This window comes from Mus caroli, unplaced genomic scaffold (assembly GCF_978045245.1).
Source record: "Mus caroli unplaced genomic scaffold, Mus_caroli_1 scaffold_1, whole genome shotgun sequence".
Taxonomy (NCBI): domain Eukaryota; kingdom Metazoa; phylum Chordata; class Mammalia; order Rodentia; family Muridae; genus Mus; species Mus caroli.
The window spans coordinates 177,102,929-177,121,448 of record NW_028227256.1 but is presented as its reverse complement, the minus strand read 5'-3'; the positions used below and the strand labels follow the sequence as shown (position 1 = coordinate 177,121,448).

The 18,520-nt window shown below is 42.3% G+C and overlaps 1 protein-coding gene across 7 annotated transcripts in view; it reads left to right on the top strand.

Moving 5' to 3' along the window:
* Smyd3 (SET and MYND domain containing 3) overlaps positions 1 to 18,520 on the top strand; it is a 580,304-nt gene that overhangs the window by 189,175 nt on the left and 372,609 nt on the right. The window contains exon 1 of one of the 7 annotated variants that reach the window (XM_085843354.1): positions 17,582 to 18,353. The exons of the other annotated variants lie outside the window; for them this stretch is intronic. The gene's annotated coding sequence lies outside the window, so the exon portion shown is untranslated. Of the gene's footprint in view, positions 1 to 17,581; positions 18,354 to 18,520 lie in introns of those variants that run through there. 7 annotated transcript variants of the gene reach the window in all.

Below are 18,520 nucleotides of genomic sequence, written 5' to 3'. Positions count from 1 at the left end.
ATGGGTTTTGCTCCTCAGGAACGCCACGTATCCTAGGTTTTTCAGAAAGCCAGTCTCAGTGGCCTAGAGGTCATCAATGAGGCTAGTCTGGCCAGCCAGGAGCTCTGGGGATCCACTTGTGTGTTTCTCCAGGACTGGGGTTTCAAGTGTGTGCCTCTGTGCCCAGCTTCTGATGTGGGATCTGTGGATTAATTTGGCGTCTTCTGCTTGTATGGCAAGTACATTCCCAAGTGAGCCATCTTGTCATCTATGCTCTCTGACATCGTGTGTGTGTGTGTGTGTGTGTGTTTTACATTAGTTAATATGCTCTTTAAACTTACAAAAAAACAGCATACAAAGTAATATGTTTTAATGCAGCATTTTGTTACATATGCATTCTTTTGCTCTGTCCTCACTCATACCTTCCATTTCTTATGCCCTCACATTTGACCCAGGCCTTCCTCTGGCTCTCCATTCCTTCCTGCTAGTAATTTCCTTCTACTTCCACAGTAATGTATTCTTGTGGATGGGGAGAGCCTTTCTGTATCTAAGACTCATAAGTGCAACTGGTTCCTGGGCACCTACAGGGTTATGCCTGAGCAGACACAGAAGTCACAAAGGATGTGTGTCCCTGCCCTTAAATGGGTTACGTTACCAGAATGAAAACAAACATGTAAGCAGACAGCCACAGCTGCCTGACAGATGTGTAGCAACACACATCGATCAGATGCAGATAGTAAGATAGATGGTCATTTTATCTCAGGGCAGAGAGGAAAGTGTTCAAGAGGGCCTGTCCCCATCTTCCTAGAAATGGCATGGACTCTCATAGTTTTCTGTGGACTGAGACAATGATGGGGCTGAGGCTGAGTTCTGGATAATGCAGGGGCACAATAAAAATTAATGTGTTTGATGAAAATCATTTTCCCCCCTGTGTGTGCTCATGCTTCTGTTAAAAGATTGAATTCACACAAAGTTGATAAATACTGGGTTGATGTTGAGTTAATGTGACAACCTCCTTGGTTTATAGGTGATATATTCTTTTCTTGACACATTAACTTAATGGCTTTTCTTGAGGGGTGGTAGCAGCTGAGGGCACCCAGCGGGGTGGAGGAACAGAGAGGCTCAGTAGGGAGCCTTAGGTCCTGGTAGCAGCAGCCCTTGCTGCCTTTGTCTCCTGCCTGCCTTTGTTTCTAGTTCCAGCCAGCCTTTTAGCTTACTGTTGCTATAACAAATACCCCTGGACAAATCTGTTTATAAAGAGAAAAGGCTGATGGTGTTTCAGAGCTTTGAGACTCTGGCTCACAATTAGTTGGCCTCATTGTTTTATTTTATTTTATTTTTACTCTATATTATTTTATTGTGTGTATTTGTATATGTGTACATGTGGGGGTTAGAGGACAGCTTGGGGAGTTGATTCTTCTCTCTCCAGGAGACTGAACTCAGGTTGTCAGACTTGATATCAAGGGCCTTTCTTTGCCCACTGAGCTGTCTTGCTCACTGGTTTTATTGCTTATAGGTTATGAAGAGACAATGAGTAATGGAGCGTTGTGTGGTGAGGAAAAACTGCTTACCCCATGTCTGCCAAGGCGCGAAAAGAGGAAGAGGATGATGCTAGGCTCTCAAAGCTGCCTTTGAGGATATACCCTAACACCCTAGCTTTCCCCCTCCCCATGCTACCCTCCCACTCTTTTCTGTTACCCAGCAGTGTGTCTCAGACTGAGCACCATACCTCTGATATAGGGACTTGGAGGAGGATATTACAGGTTCACAGGATAGCATGGTCTTGCTGTATTTCTAAGTGACTTGTAATTTCTAGAGACTTTCAGGCTTTTAATTTTTCACTTCACTTTTAATTTTGGAAGCATTGTGGTGTTTGCTGTTGTTTTGTTGTTGTTGTTAGTTATTATTGCCTGTTGCTGGGTATTGAACGTAAGTCTTCATACTGAACGAGGGATCTACCATTAAACGTCAGCCATGCAGTTTTGGCTATGCATCATTTACTGTAAATATAATATTTCAGCTGTACTTCTTTATCAAGAATGTAATACATTTTAATGCCTCTGATATCTTTATTATGATCTTTAAGGTCTTGGACACGACTTGGATATTGCGTCTCATGTGCCCTTGCAGTGCAGATTTTATATTCCTGGAATTGTCAGAGGTACATATATACAATTCTGACAAGCCTCTCCTCCAGTCTGCAGAGTAGGGCTTTCTGTCATGGTGAGATGTTTTATACCTCACTTCCGTTCCAATATGATAGCCAAAAACCATGTGGCTATTAAATTTTCATTAAATTAAATAAGAAATTTCACCTCTTTGTTAAACGACTACTTGGCTCTTGTTCTGGATTACACGGCTGTAGTGTGAGCTCCTGAAGCCCTCTTTCCCAGAATTCTCCTATTTAAGAAGTTAACAGTTTCTCAGGGGAGAAACTCAAGTTGATAGCCTGGGACAGAAAGAGGCAGATGCAGACCAGGGGTTGGGTATCTCTGGTTGGATATCTTCTGGCACACCCCAGAGTCTAATGATGTCTGTGTGCCCAAGGAATTGAACCTGGGGTTGGGTTTTCTAATGCCAACTTCTTGATAGTAAATAACTCTTACAAACACGGGAGAGACCTCATTATGTGGCTAAAAGGCAATGCTTTCTAGTAGAAACTGAGAACAACTCTTCAGTTCTGGTGGACTGGAGAGGCTTAAATTTAGAGTCACTGTGGCAGAAATTAGCATATTGCATAAGACACCAAAATTGCAATGGGTAAAGGCAGGTTCGTCTTTTATCCTCCAGCTTTATACTTCGGGCAGGTCCATTGGCAAGACGTTAGTGGCTCTAACTTTATACTTCGGGCAGGTCCATTGGCAAGATGCTCGTGGCTCTAACTTTATACTTCGGGCAGGTCCATTGGCAAGACGTTAGTGGCTTTTTGTCTGTTATGTTTTTTCTTACCAACCTAAGTTGTCCAGAAGACCAACTATTTTGACACTAAGAAGTTAGAAATTGAATGCAGAGATGACTGGCTGTGTTGTGAGATGTGTCTCAATGTCCTGTCATCATTTTCTGTCTTTCTGTTCACATTGCTCTCTCCTGTTAAACTGGATTGACACCCTAGGTTTTCCCTAAAGGTTTTACTTCCATTGAAACGAACCATAGGAAACATTTTCTAGTTTCAAATCACGTAGTTATGGAGGCTTATTACAGACATTTTAACAGATTTATGTCATTCTATATTCTGTTCTGTGTTTTTATGGCATGCATGGCTTACTGTGTTAGCAATCAAGCACTTCTTATCATCCAGGTTAATGAAATATTTTCCTACATGACATACCTCATGGTTACTAAAGTTCATAGGGCATGGTGGTGGCCTGGACTGGCCAGTGTCTATGGCCATGTGAATGGGAGTGCTTCTCTCTGTTCCCTATATGTCCTTTAAAGGGCCTGCTGCTGCTTTCTGCTTCATTATAATTCACACTGCATCCAATGTTACTGGAAAACTAATGAAAACGCAGGGGCTACCAGCCTTTATTTTACTGTTGAGAATTCTCAGTGGTTACACTGTTATGTGCCACCTAATTCTCTTGATGTTGCTTTTTTCTTTTAATAGTGATTTTTATTTTCAGTCCAGTGATCCAATTCATCCATTAACCCTCTAACCGCTGAGTAGGCTCCATGTCACAAAGAAAAGCGCTTTGGATTTATTGTAAAGATACATCCTCATCATGTGTGAACTCTCGTGTGTGTGTGTGTGTGTGTGTGTGTGCACATCTGTGTGTGTGTATGTGCATATTCTCACTAGCACTAAGAACTGTGGCGTTTTGGTCAATCTCTCAGACAAAATGCTGGAATAAGAACAGTTTCACAGATACTGTTTCTTCTACAAAGTCTCGGTGATAGAACTGTTGCCATAGCAAAATTAGGTTAAATTCAATAAAACCTGCTCAGCCCTTCCAAGGAAGGCCTAAGCCAAGGTGTAAGGATTTTAATGTCACTCTTTCCTTTTTCCATTGGATTTTTTCCCCCCTCAACACAAAATAAACCTCAGTCTGATCCTTCCTTTTGAAAAAATTGATTTGCTGTGGCAGGTTGATGGCATTAGACCCAGGTGTCATCTGTACAGATTTGTATCCCAAACAGCAGTTGTCATTCATGACCTGTTTTAGGTGTCTAGTGGTATATCTGATGAGCAACTGCGGCCCCAGATGACACAGGCTGCTTTGATGTGTGGGGGGTGTCATCTCTGGTACACCGGGAAGCAGCTCGTGATCCCGTTTTGATCCCCCCACTTCAATCTTAGAGAGTGAATGATTTCTGTTCTCTGTGTATCAATGCCAGGGTGCGTGTACATTTTAGTAATAACCAGAACTTGATTTCTGATGTGGGGTTTATAACTGTTGTGTGCACACTTGTCTCTGCGTTGTGACGGCGGCACAGCAGCATCTGGTGGGTTACATTTCCCAAGCGGAGGAACAGGTTGTACACCTACTGCTGGTGCTAGTGCTGGCCATGATCTTTGGACAGCGTTTTCACAGCACTCTGTGAGTATCTACAGCAGATTAAAAATTAAAACTAGCTAAACCTAGTGGCGAATGCCTGCAACCTCAGGAGGCTGAGACAGAAGATGGCAAGTTTGAAACCAGCCTTAGGAACTCGATCAAACCACACATCAAAATTTACAAAGGAATGGGAGATAGATGACGGGACATCTACCTCAGAAGTAGGCAGTTGCCTAGGATGCAGTGGGTGCTCTCTTTGTAGTGTGCACATGTGTGTATTGAAGTTGCCAGTTAATCCTGCTTAAATCGACCTGGCAGCTGCAGCAGTGTGTTCCTCTCTACTTGTCCCAACGTTTTGTGCTCCCCGAATGAAAGACACACACACACACAAACACACACAGACCCTTATATTTCAATATGCCTTAAACATCTCAATGGGTAGGCCACTCCAAACCCTCCATGTGGCTAACACCTCCCCTCCAATCTTCATGATTTATTACTTACCAAAATCTATATTACATCTTTGCTGCCCTACATCCGGTTGGGGGGCGGGGGCAGCCCTGGAGCTGCTCTTCTCTGGCTCTTACATGATTGGTCTGCTCCCTCTTCTGCATCTCTCAGGCCTGGACATTACTCCTTTCCTAGCGAGGCAGGTCTAAATCCTTCTTCCTCTCTGCGTTACCTTGCACATGAATCCTAAAGTCCCATCTTGGTCTTCTTGCCCAGCCATTGGCCACTGGCAACTTTATTTATCTCAGCATCTTACATGCGGATTCTTGTGCAATTTTGAGCACCGAATTAACATAATACAAGTGTTAGACCAAATCCACAACATGTGTGCATAACACACACACACACTTACACAGGAAGAAAAGAGCTAAAAATAGGAACAGTGACACCATAGAAAAAAAGATTCCTGCTTACTCATTCTATGCTAAACAATCCATAGCTGAAACAACTGAGCACCTCAGAGATTCGTCTCAGCCTGTAGATCAGATCACCATGGACACAGGTGCTTCAGTATAGGATTTGTGTTAAAAAAAAAAAAACCTTAAAGGGTTAATTGGATATATAGTCAACATCAAAAGATCCGGTCAAACAAAATGTACCATTTACTAATTATTTTTCACAATTTATAGTTACTTTGTAATAGTCAGAGATGAAAATACACTCCAATTCTCATGTAAATTAAATAAATGCACAGTGTGCAAATTCATCATTAGCTTGTCTTGATGTGAATTGAAGAAAAGTCTTTAATTCTTCCAAATTAACTTTTTCCCAGTGTGTTAACTGGGAAAGCAGGTGCTGTACCAAGTTAATGAAAAGGCTGTAGGATTCACTTTTGATTCATTTAGCAGCTGAGGGTCAGCATGAGACAGCTAAGGCTGCAGGTTTCCATAGGTCATCTGCTCCTTCTTTGTTCTCTGTCTAGTCAGTGACCACACACACACACACACACACACACACACACACACACACACACACACACACACACAGTGGTGGAAGCCGCATCTACAGTTTGATTAGGAGAGCACATTTGCTTGCATTCATTTGAGGTGTGAGCAAACTTTCCAGACCAAATTGAGAGCCAGTGTGTGGAAAAGAGTAAATGAAGATGTCATAGACATACTCTGTGAAAAGACTGGGTTACGGACTGCCCTTGTTAGTAGAAGTATTTAGACAAGCATCTTCGTAATGATGGCACTCTCCCACTTCCTACTATCTGGAACCTTAAATCTGTTTTTCTTTCTTCTCTCCTACAAGGCATCACTTACCTTCTAGTCTTGGAACATTTATATGGTGCTGCTAATTTGTACGCATTTATAAAAGAAAGGAATAATAGTTCTTCTAGTCACTGTTCTATTGCTGTAAAGAGGCACCATGACCAAGGCACCTCTTTTGAAAGAGCATTTAACTGGTCCCCATTTACAGCTTCAGGGGATGTCTTGATGATCATGGTGGGGAGCCTGGCAGTAGAAAGGCTGGCATGCCACTGGAGCAATCGCCAAGAGCTTACCCCTGCTCTGCAAGAAATTTGCAGGCACAGAGAGTGAGGTGTACCTGGCATGGACTTTTGAAACCTCAAAGTGCATCCCTAGTACCAACACCTCCTAATCCTTCCTAAACCGTACCAACGAAGAACCAAATGGTGAAATATCGGAGCCTAGTCCCATTCAAACCACCACGGTAGTAGTGTGACTAATCCACCCTTCAAACCCTTGATTCGACTTGAAAGAAAAGTATCACAGGTACTAAACCAAAGAGAAATTAGCTTTTCTCTAATGTCAGAAATAGCCACAACTTTTACACCATCACCACCACCACTACCACCCCCCCCCCCACGTGGCCTTATCCGTTCTTGATAGGGTAGAAAGCCACCGCTTTTCCTTTCTTTCCCTTCCTGCTCTGCTGGCTTTTCAGGGGAGCACTATTGGATCTTTTGATGTCTGAATTTGGTCACACCTCTGCTTCTCTTAGTTTCTTTATTCTCTCTTACACTTAGAATAAACTGTGAGCTCCTCATATCTTCAGCACTAACCTCACTCTGCATTACTTTACGTCTCATGCCATCACCTACCTAAGCCATGTCCGACTTCCTTCTCGTCCTCCTACATTCAATGTTCAGTTTCAGAAGCAGGCCCCTTGGAGCTTCTGCTCCCTCTGCTTCCGAGGCTTGGGTGTGTCGAAGGTCCCAGGAAGATCCCCTTGTCTCTCCATTGTATTCTCTTTGAGGGACTCAGTATTTTATTTTAAAAGCGCTACTTGTGTATTTGTTGATGTTATTCTGTCTCAGCACTGTGAGAAGAAAGCTGTAAAGTCTCTCTCTGCCTTGTGCATTCTGGTAGCTGTGTACAAAAAAATCTTGTGTTATTAATGATAGGTGTTGGAAAGAGTGATTTGAAAATAAAATGTTTTAAATCCTCTCACAGATGGGATGTAAAACCCAAATAAAATTTCAGATGACAATCAAAACTAATTTTGTGAAATTACTCAAACTGAATGTTATGATGGTATTCATCCAAATGGAATTATAGAATTTAGCTAGTCCAGTATGTTAAAGTTGCTGGAGTCTTTGTATTTCTAAAGGAAAATTCCCCCCCCCCCACACACACACAACCCTGCCCCACCCCTGTGTGTCACTTCAGAAGAAACAAAGCTAAATGACCCTCTGAACACATAGCCCATAAAGTGACCCGCAGGTAAGATTGGTAGGTCTGTCAGAGAAGCAAGGGTCATTGATGCTCTGTGACTGTGGTTTCTTCTTCTGTACAGAGTGAACAAATACTTTAAAATGGGTATGCCTCCTCAGGGAGGAAATACAGAGACAGGGAACTAATTTGTGTTGATTTGAAGGGCCTGAATTTTTTCAGGATCGGGGTCAGTGTAATTGACCTGAGAGCTCCCAACCTTTTCTTCCCTACAACAGCCTATTGTCCATCTGCCCCACATGGCCAGTGCCTTGGCTGCAAGAGACTCTTTCTTCTGTTTTCTGTTTTCTTCTTCTTCCAGGGATCAGAGAAGTTGGGTAGAGGGCTGAGAACTCTGTGCCTTTTTATTGTTGTCAAAAACTACAGGGCAGAGTCTTACAAAGCAGTAATGTTAGGCAAAGGAAGTGAGAGGCAGTGAGAGTTGTAGAGCTGTAGAGGCCAATTCCAATGGATTCACCTACAAAACAACTCTCGCCTAAGGCCAGGGAGTGTTGTGGAAGAGGGGGTGGGAAAACTGTAAGAGCCAGAGGACCAGGGAGTTTGCTGTGAGTCTGTGTTGTGTCCCTTAGTCTAAGGCTACACCCATGAAGTCTCACCAACATGACTGCCTAACCATTAGCTGAGCAAGGTCAACAACAGTAGAAAGGTCATACTGGATGGGGGAAGCCCATGAAGCCACAGCCATACACAAAGAACTATAGGGAACCAAGGAATACTGAGAACAAAAGAAATAGCCTTCCCCTAGGAAGACCACACTGCTTGGTTGTCTAGTACCAAGTGGTCAGCCCTGAGAACCTACATACAAGTAATCTATTAAGAATGAGCATCTTATTTAGGAATATATATTTATATACATATATGCATTTAACAACAATTAATGAAAAAGAGGTTATGAATTTGACAGAGAGCACGGTGGTATGCATATGAGGGTTTGTAGGGAGGAAGGGGAAGACACGAATGATACAATTAAATTATAGTATTGATAATAAGAGAAAAGAAAAGGGCAAGGGGGAATTTAAATGTCTGCCAGTGACAGTATACAGTTTAGCTGTGTAGTGAAGAAATGCATGCAGGTTAAATGTTAAGCATGTATGGTTCCCCTTCACAGCTATGATTATGACTGTAGGGAACTGTTCCTTCCTATCTAGACCACACAGCACACCTTAGATTCCCTTCCTTCAAGACACCCTGTTGCCCAAGTGTGGCTGTACACAGCTTAGAGTTTTGTCACCTGTAGTTTTGTCACCTTTGGGATATAAACTTGACCCTCTGAGTCACGCTTGAAGGAAGTAATTAGTTAAGCAAACTCATAGCCAAGAAGAACCTACTATTTGATTAATATTTTTTGAGAACTTTCTGTGGATTTTATAGAATTCTCATAGGAACGTTGTGAATCATTTTTTAAATATTTTTTATTACGTATTCTCCTCAATTACATTTCCAATGCTATCCCAAAAGTCCCCCATACACCCCCCCACCCCCCTACCCACCCATTCCCACTTTTTGGCCCTGGTGTTCCCCTGTACTGGGGCATATAAAGTTTGTATGTCCAAACGGCCTCTCTTTCCAGTGATGGCAGAATAGGGCATCTTTTGATACATATGCAGCTAGAGTCAAGAGCTCCGGGGTACTGGTTAGTTCATAATGTTGTTGCACCTACAGGGGTGAATCATTTTTTAAGCATTTCTTTTTGTTGTTGTTTTGTTTTTGTTTTTGTTTTTGTTTTTTGTTTTTTTCGAGACAGGGTTTCTCTGTATAGCCCTGGCTGTCCTGGAACTCACTTTGTAGATTAGGCTGGCTTCGAACTCAGAAATCCGCCTGCCTCTGCCTCCATTTTTTTAAATTCTATTTACAAATGAGATAGAAACTGAGAAATCCAGGTATTTGCTCAAAACAATGTACCACTAGTAAGGCACAGTGGTCCAAACCCCAAGTTTGATTTCTGAATTTGGCTTCTTATTACATTAAGGTCTATGTTTCAGTCTTTCTCTATGACGGACTCGATCATACAAACCAATCATCTGTGCTTGTCTAAAACGGAGAATCAGATGAGTGTGGGCACAACACCTATTCCTACTCCAATCCCAGTATGATTTAGTGTAAGTGGGAATTAACATTAACAATGTGTTGTTTCGGTTGCCTTTCATTTTCTGAGTCGTTCTGAATTTGCGCTGTGCTGCTGTGGCAGTTTCTCTCTCCAGCAGGGAAGGTTTTGGTTGTCTGTTGAGCTCCTCGTGGCTGTGTTTGGGTTTCTCTGAGCTTTACTTTTACACCCTTCTGATTGTTGGCAAATATTCATCGTGCAGCAGACCTGCCCATCTGTTCTGCTGCCAACCCAGACATCACAACAGGCACAACAGCAGAGCAGCCTCTGTCGTGAATGGTGAGACAGGGGGGCCGTGGAAAAGAGAAGGCAGATGTGGAGATAGGTACAGGCTGAACTTGTCAAGCAAAATCCTCTGAAGCCTAGGACTTTCTGAGTGCTCAGAGAATCAAAGATTCCTATTTTGAAGTATTTCAGATGTCTGTCTGTCTTTCTGCCTATTTTGATGTAAGGGTTTTCTATATAGCCCAGGCTGGCCTCAAGCTTGCGGCAGTGTCTTTGTCTCAGCCGTGGCATTGTAAGTGTATCGCCACATCTGGGCCCGAGATGTCAGATTTTTGGATTGATTATATATTCAACTTGCAAAGTCTGGACAAAAAAAATCTCCAAATCTGAAAAAATCCCAAATATGAGAGCATTCTACCTCAAGCATTTCAGATTAGAGACAGTTACTCTATATGGGAATCCGCTTGGGGACGTTCAGAGTTCAGTACAAGGAGAGCTGAAGACATTTATGCCAGATATTGTGCTTACAGGTGTCATTAGACTCGGAATTGAATGAGCAGAGCTGGTGAGATGAACAAACCAACAAAACACTCAAACACACAAACACACATACCCCACTTTCTTAGCCGAAGCTTAGCTTACATATAAAGATGGCATCTGGGCGTCGGATGCTTCTCTCTGGGATGGAGGCTATTTGAGGGGACTGGCCCTTTACCCCTTTGCAGCCTCTATTATTTGAAGCACATGGGTGTTTTCTGTGATGTTCCCAGCATGTGTGATTTCTCTTTCTGACACATGTGTGCTGCTGCACACATATGTTAGCATGAGTGTAACTCCTTTTGTGTGTGTGTGGGGGGACAAACCAAACTTTTCTTTAAATCCCCCCTCCCCCCCACTGACCACTGCCTTCACTCCAGGTTACACATAACAGCTGGTAAAAGTGTCTGTGCCATCCGCCCTCCTCCAGATGCAGTATTTCCACATTTATGTTCTTTTTTCTTAATTTCTGTCCAGTGACCACAACTGTTCTGAGTTTCATTCTTTGGTTTGCTGTGCAGTTTTTCACGTATGAATTGGCATTGGTATTTGGTTTATTTTGATATGATTTTAATTTTATGTAAATTGAGCCAGCTTAGGCCCCCATCGCCATTTTGTTTCTTTTTGACCCGGCACCCTGGGATTTTTTTTTTTCCCATGATGCAGAATCTAGATGCAGTTCTTTCTTCTTCATTGCAGCAGTGTTTTCTAGACCAGCGTTTGTCCGGTTGAGTTTGCTGATCATTCTTTTGGATAACAAGAGCATTAACTATCCTGGGTCCTTCTTCCCGTTGGCGTTTGAGCTGAGTTTTGGTTGACTGTCTTGTACTTTGGGGTTATAATTCACAGTTGTTCAGATTCATTAAATGTAGTCTTGGGAGTCTCTGTTTCATGTGCAGATTTGTTCTCAGACCTCCCAGTCTGGGCAAAGTCTAGGCGTTCTCTCTGGTGTTCACACTTGAAGCTGGGATCCTCAGATTAGTCAGTTGTCTCCAGTGAAAAGCTAGGGAGGATAGTGTGCATGGAGAGGTCGGGGGAGGAAGGGACATGATGTAATTATAGTTTCCTCTTTAAAACACACACACACACACACACACACAGTTAATTGTTTTAATTTAAAACTATGAAAAGAAACCTGTAGCCTTACAGACCAGAGCCAATTAATTAGCCTTTGGACTTTTCTTCACCAGATAGACTTTGTTGAGTCTTGGTTGTGTGAGGACAAGGCTGAAAGCCTACATCAAGCAATGCAGGAAATTTATGGGTGGAAACAGAAGGATCAAGACTTTCCTCTTAAATGCAAAACTAACCATTTCTACTTACTACTGATGGCTTCCGCTAGAGCACTGATGAGGTTTGCTATTATGTGACATTTTACAAATGGTTCCTAATTAAAAAAAATACAGTGCGGTCGTGTAACAACAGCGTCGGATGAAAAAAGTGAGGCGATGCTGCTTCATGATAATCTTAATTTATGTATTTAAACATGTGCACGGAACCCTGCAATGACATTTTTTCTTTGTCATTGACTTCCCAGTAGCTCAGTCGTATTTTAAATATTTATGGTTTATATTTTCCTGCACCTGTCCCATGACAATGCACATAGACCATGCAAACAGAGATGTATTTAGTGCTGGGCTTGTGAAACCATTTTCTCACTGTCCCAATCTCCATTGGAAATGAAGCTGCCTTTTCAGGCGCTGCTTGGGCATGCTATATATGAGTAATTGTGCAGATTATCATCATAAGCTTCTCTTCCGCATGCATATAGCTTTTGTGGTAACTGGTAAAACATTGCATCTTAATTTGAATGAGAAAAAACATTAAAAGCATTTAGGAGATAAGAAAATATTTTTAAAAAGAAAAGAAGTGAACCCATATCTATGAATTTAAATTTAATACATAGTGGGAAAATGGCACTTATATAGTGTTGTTAATGTATACACAGTAGGTGATCTGTCCTTAAACTAGACAAATCTTTTAAAAATTAGAGTATTTCCTTCTGATTTGAGATCTACCATGAGAAATAAAATGAATTTCAGGATCCATTCCTTGTCTTGTTCAGTCTCGTTACCCTCGTATCATGGTGTTATGATGAACCTGCTTCTGTTAGATTAACACTGTCGCTTCTCAGGAGAAGGAAAAACAAAAGTTTCATGGACTGAGAAACAAAGATTAAACCTTGGCTGTGTTCCACTGCTGGTATCAGCACAGAGCTTTTGTTGATCTGTGTCACCTACAGGCTGGTTCCAGTAGCCAGGTCAGAAAGGCACCTGGTGATATGTCAGAAGATAAAGCGAATTACTGTGTTCAGTGAGAGAAATCAGCAGGACTGGGTGCAACGTTTTTTATTCGTAGACTGGGTTAGAGCTGTGGTTTGTTCAAAGCTGACAGCCATTGAGGCGATCCCAGGCATCCTGGGGAGAGTACCAGCTACAGTAGGTGGACCGCCCGGACTGCATCTGTGTGGGACTCGTCTTGGCCTTGGACATGGTCACTGTCCTGGTCTGGATGTGCAGTGTATAGTGCAGGCTGGGGACCAAGTCAGGGGGTTGATGGACCTATTGACCTTGTTCAGCCTATGTGTTCAGCCTAAGAACAGCTGTTTGTTCCTGCCTCTCTGTTTGTGCTTTGAATGAAAGTGGCTCCCATAGATTCACGTGTTCAAATACTTGGTCCCCAGTTGTTGGAGATGTTTGGGAAGGAGTTGGAGGTGTGGCCTCATTTGGAGGTATGTCACTAGGTGCAGACTTAAAGGTTTTAAAAGGCGAGTATTCAGCCATACCCTGTGTTCTCTTCTTGGAGCAAGAGTGAGTTCTCAGCTGCTATTCCAGCTGCCTACCTCTGTGCCCTTACTTTGCGATCCTAAACCACAACCCTTTGAATCAGGAGTCCAGTTAGGTACTTCTATCAGTTGCTTTATCACCGCAGTACAAAATAAAACAAAACAAACTCCCCAAAATGAAGCCTAAGACACCTATGGTGTCCTTTGAAATGTGTTTGTTACTATTATCCAGCCTCTTCAAAATGGCTGATTTCATTCATTAGCCTTAAGATTTTTTTTTTTTTTTGGTATGTATGATAGTATTTTGTTTATGCATGTATTTGTGCATTTATTTATTCAGCATACTAAAAATAATATCCAGTGCTTCCTGTATGTTAAGCAAATGCTCTATTGTTGACCTCCTCTTCAGCTATAGTTTGTTGTTGCATGTGTGTATCTGCATGACTGTATGTGTGTGGTCATGATTGGTGTGTGGTTACACTTTGACACAGGTATACGAATGTGTGGAACCCAGAGGTTGATATCAGGTGTCATCCTCAGCTGCTCCCCACCTATGAATTGGGCCAGGGTCCTTTACTTTGAGCCCAGAACTCACTGATCTGGCAAGTCTAGCTAGCCAGCTTGCTCTATGGATGCCTCACTTCTATTTCCCCAATGCTGAGATAACAATTGGGCTTCCACACCCACCTGATATTTATGCTGGTGCCATGGATCCAAATTCTGGTCTTCATACTTATGTAACAAGCTGTTTACCCACTGAGCCATCTCTTCTGCCCCATTAACTTATTTTTTAATTGAAATATTATAATTGTAAATATTTAAGAGACACAGTGTGCTCTCTCTTCAGGTTTGTATTGTGTGAGATTCAGATCAGGGCTTTTACTTTAGTTGTCACTTCAAGCCTTTGCCATTTTCTAGTGTTGGGATCATTTAAAATCTTCTCCACTCGGCCGGGCGGTGGTGGCGCACGCCTTTAATCCCAGCACTTGGGAGGCAGAGGCAGGCGGATTTCTGAGTTCGAGGCCAGCCTGGTCTACAAAGTGAGTTCCAGGACAGCCAGGGCTATACAGAGAAACCCTGTCTCGAAAAACCAAAAAAAAAAAAAATAAAAAAAAAAAAAATCTTCTCCACTCGCTGTTTAAAATATATAGTTAAATGCTGCCCATTATAGTTTCCTTGTTTTGCTCCTTATCTCTCAGTTAACCCCTCCGATGACCTCTGGGCAACCATCATTCTTCTCTCTGTTGTTGTAAGATTCCTCTCCTCCCTCTCGCTCTCCTTCCTTCCCTTCTTTTCCAATTCCTCTCCCTCCCTCCCTCCCTCCCTCCCTCCCTCCCTCCCTCCCTCCCTCCCTCCCTCCCTCCCTCCCTTCCTTCCAGTTACTACATGTAAGTGCAAATGTTACTTGCTTTCAACTTTATCCCACCTAGTATGTTTTCTTCCAGTTTCTTTCACATCACAATATTCACAAAGGATTAAATGTCATCCATTTATCTTGCTAAATAATAATCTCTTGGGTTTGTATCACCCTGGGTGGATGAAATGAAAAGAAAAGATCTTCCTGCTGTGGTGTGATGTCATTTCCTGGGTCAAGCAAGGAAAGGAGGGGAGCAGCAGTAAGCAGTTGTGGCCCTGTGCATTCTGATTGTGAGTGGGGTGTGGCTGGTGCTTCAGGCTTCTGCCATCTATACCTCCCTGCCATGATGGACTGTATTCTTGACCTGTAAGCGAGTGGAGGCCTGACATTTACTTGGGCCTACAGTGACAGGAGAAGGAAAGGAGTTCTCTATTTCACTTGTCTATGAGTGAAGCGTTGATTGTGAAGACATACTGCCATACCTTATTTAAATGCTGCCATCTCCGTCCCCAATTCAGTTTCTCTTTCCTTTCATTGCTCAGCCAATGTTCTATTCTCTGTGTGATTTTACCATCGGCATTTATATCTTAAATTCTTTCTGTCTTTATAATTACGTATTGTGACATAATTGGAGTCATTACATTATGGAGAAGTTTTGGCAATGGCCAGACTGCAACCAACACAGGAGCGTTGCCGAGGATATGTATGTGGTGGGGATTAAGCATGTTGCTGAAAATCATTTGCTTTTTGTGTTTCATGGAACTCCCTTGTAAATTTGCATTTAGAATGATAATTCATGCTAACAGCTTTCATCTCCCTTGAGGTAGCAGAAATCAGTTCTAAAAATGGCAGAATGAAAGAGTATCTTGCAGATAAAGTCAATGAGCTGTCAAAGAATTTTTCTTCATCAAACACATCCCAAAGCACCCTGTGCTGTTCTAGCCTTTCCTTAACTGTCATGCTAGGATTCTTAGTTCAGTTTTTTGTTTTTTGTTTTTGTTTCTGTTTTTGTTAACCAGGACAAATATTAACAAGTATATGTGGTCAATCAACGGAAGGTACTTACAAAGAGTACCTTGGAGCAGCGGTGTTTTAATCTTCAGGAAAATGGTGAAGGGGAAACCCAGCATTGATCGCTGTTGCTAGGCAACGCCTTTTGCAGCAGATGTACCAGGGACAGTGGTGCTGTCTGCCAGCACAACCATGCATGATAAAAAGTAGTGCAGTGCTGTGATGTTTCAGAGACCCTGGAATCAGCCTAGTGCTTCCTCTTTTCCTTTGATCTCCTTTGATATGCATTTGAGAAGTTAACTTCACATGGGCCAAATACGTAGACAGTGAGAAACTTGGTCCCCTTTGGGGACTTTTAGAGTGGCATGAATGGATTCGTTGAGCCAACTCTAGGAGAATCAGGGTTTTTTTTTTTTTTTCCAAGTAACATTAATTTTCCTGTCTGCTCCTGTGTGTTTCCATTCATTCATCTGTGCATATACCCACACATACATTCACTGCCAAGTGCCTTACGTTGTAAAGCGCTGTGTTCCTAATAGTTTGGTGTATGCTGTACTGCTGCCTGTTGGATAGTGCATCACTGTATGGATTATAAGTGTGTTGAAGGGACAGTTGTGTCGGTGTAGATGTTTTCTGAAGAAAGGCCTCTTGCCTTCTGAGCTTTCGGGGCATACTGGGGAGTTTGTTGAAGGCTTCCTCTGCCTCCTTCCTCGTGAGCCTATTGCCCCAATCTGGAAGGTACATCAGGAGTATGTATTGTGCCTGAGCTCCCGGGGTATATCATTTTGACTGTCAAAGAGCCATCCTTGAGAAATACCGAAGTAGACATATTAGTGACGATTTTATCAATGTCACTTGTCAGTTTGAAGTCATTCCCGGAGAAGCCACTTGCTGCGGTGTTCAGTCAGTGCCCCACACTGCAGGGTGACTCCTCCGCCTCTTCATGCCATGATTGCTGTTGATTTGATTGAATCAGATGAGCTCACCTTCCTTCCGGAACTTGGTCTCTGGATGTCCCTTAGGGAAGTTGAGGAGCAGCATCACTGTGTGGGACTTAGCCACCTCAAGAAATAGAGCTACATAAAAGCCTGCCAACCTCCATCCATGTTTATACAGGTAGATCCTGAAGATGGACGCTTTAGCCATCTTGAAAAACCAACCAGTGATTCAACAAATAAGGCAGCAAGCACCTGAATTCACCTCTTTGTAGTTGCTTTCAATGTCAACGCTGGTAAAACATTTCAATGGTCTCTGTGCTATGACCCTGATCAAGTCTTTAATAAAACCTTGTATGCTTATAAAGTATCGGCAAAAATTAGCAAGTATTTATTGCTTATACACTCTGTAATAGATAATTCTTTTTTACTTTCTCCAGTCGTGTATGCCTGGAATCCCCGTTTCAGTTAGCGCTTGTTAAGATGTTGGCCTTTTCCCATGGAATAGGACAGCTTAATATATGGTTCTTATTAGTTTGTCTAGTTAGTTACCATTCCTCTGTCAAGCTAAATGGCTTTTAGATGACTCGTGCATTTAAGTCTGTTCAAAAGTTGTTAAGGTTTGTAATTTATCATATAGCCATTTCTGACCTTGTTTGGTCCCTGACTAGAGTGATGTTCATTGAATATATATTGAAGAATATGAGAAACATTAATGTCGCACTAAAAGCATTAGCAGTAAGCATGTGTGTGTGTGTGTGTGTGTGTGAGTGCGCATGTGCAAGGTTGGCTAAGTTGTTGCTGGCAATCAATCGTAAGGCTTTATTTCTTATATTTGGTAGTGAAGACATTTTCCATTATTTATAATTTTTAAATTACTTCCATTTTAAAATTAGCCACCCTCATTTCAGCCCATGTTCAACAGTGATATAATACATTTTCTGAATCTATATCATCGTATATGGTTTGACCTTTAGTTGAATCTGGTAGTAAAGATCAGGATGAGTTATGCTCGAGTGGAGAGGGCCTTTAATGCTTCTCCGTGCTTGGTGTTGTCCTACCACACACGCTGTGTGATGTTATTAATTTGCTTGAATCATAATGAGCTTAAAAAAAAAAACAAACCCAAGTCGGTCTTGGCTAATGCATTCTTGGATGTTAAGAAAGTGCTGGCTGTAACACCTGAGTGTTCTGCATGAGCTGCAACGGAGGCAGACAGTTGCCTACGGGCAGCAGAATGTATGTCTGCAGGTGTGTTTTCTCTGTGTGTGTGTAGGTGACTCTCGATGACCCTAGCAGTGTCCTTATTTTCATTTGGGAGCTAAGTCTTTAGAATGTAACTAACTGAATATTTGTGGAGTCGCCCCCAAACCACTCAAACAGTAGGAAGGCATAAATGACTCTGAGTGTTTAAAACATGCAGAAAATTAAACTCGGTCATCAGTGGCATGCAGTGAGTATGTGGCTGTCTGTATGTTCCCATTCCCTTGGGCCCAGCAGTGTCTGTTCATCTAGGCAGGAATATCAAGTCCTTGACAATGCCCTTCACGGGGAGAGTCAGTGACTATGGCTCAGCCTTAGTCACAGGACCTGGGCCTCTGGAACACCCCTGGCCTACTTTTTTGGTATACAATGACTCATGTAGTCGATCTACTGTGACAGTGAAGTGATTGCAGACGGGGAGACCTAGGCTTTCAGTGAGTCCATGAGGGGCAAAGGTAAGAATCATTCTAAAATCATTCACATCCTACAGAAGTAAAACGCAACTTCACTTTAGAGAGTCAGTGCATTTCTGAAAGTTTCTTATTACCAGAAAACCACCATTTCATCATAATTTCCTTAAAGTGCTAGGCAGATGCATATATGGGAAAATTCCAGGCAGCCA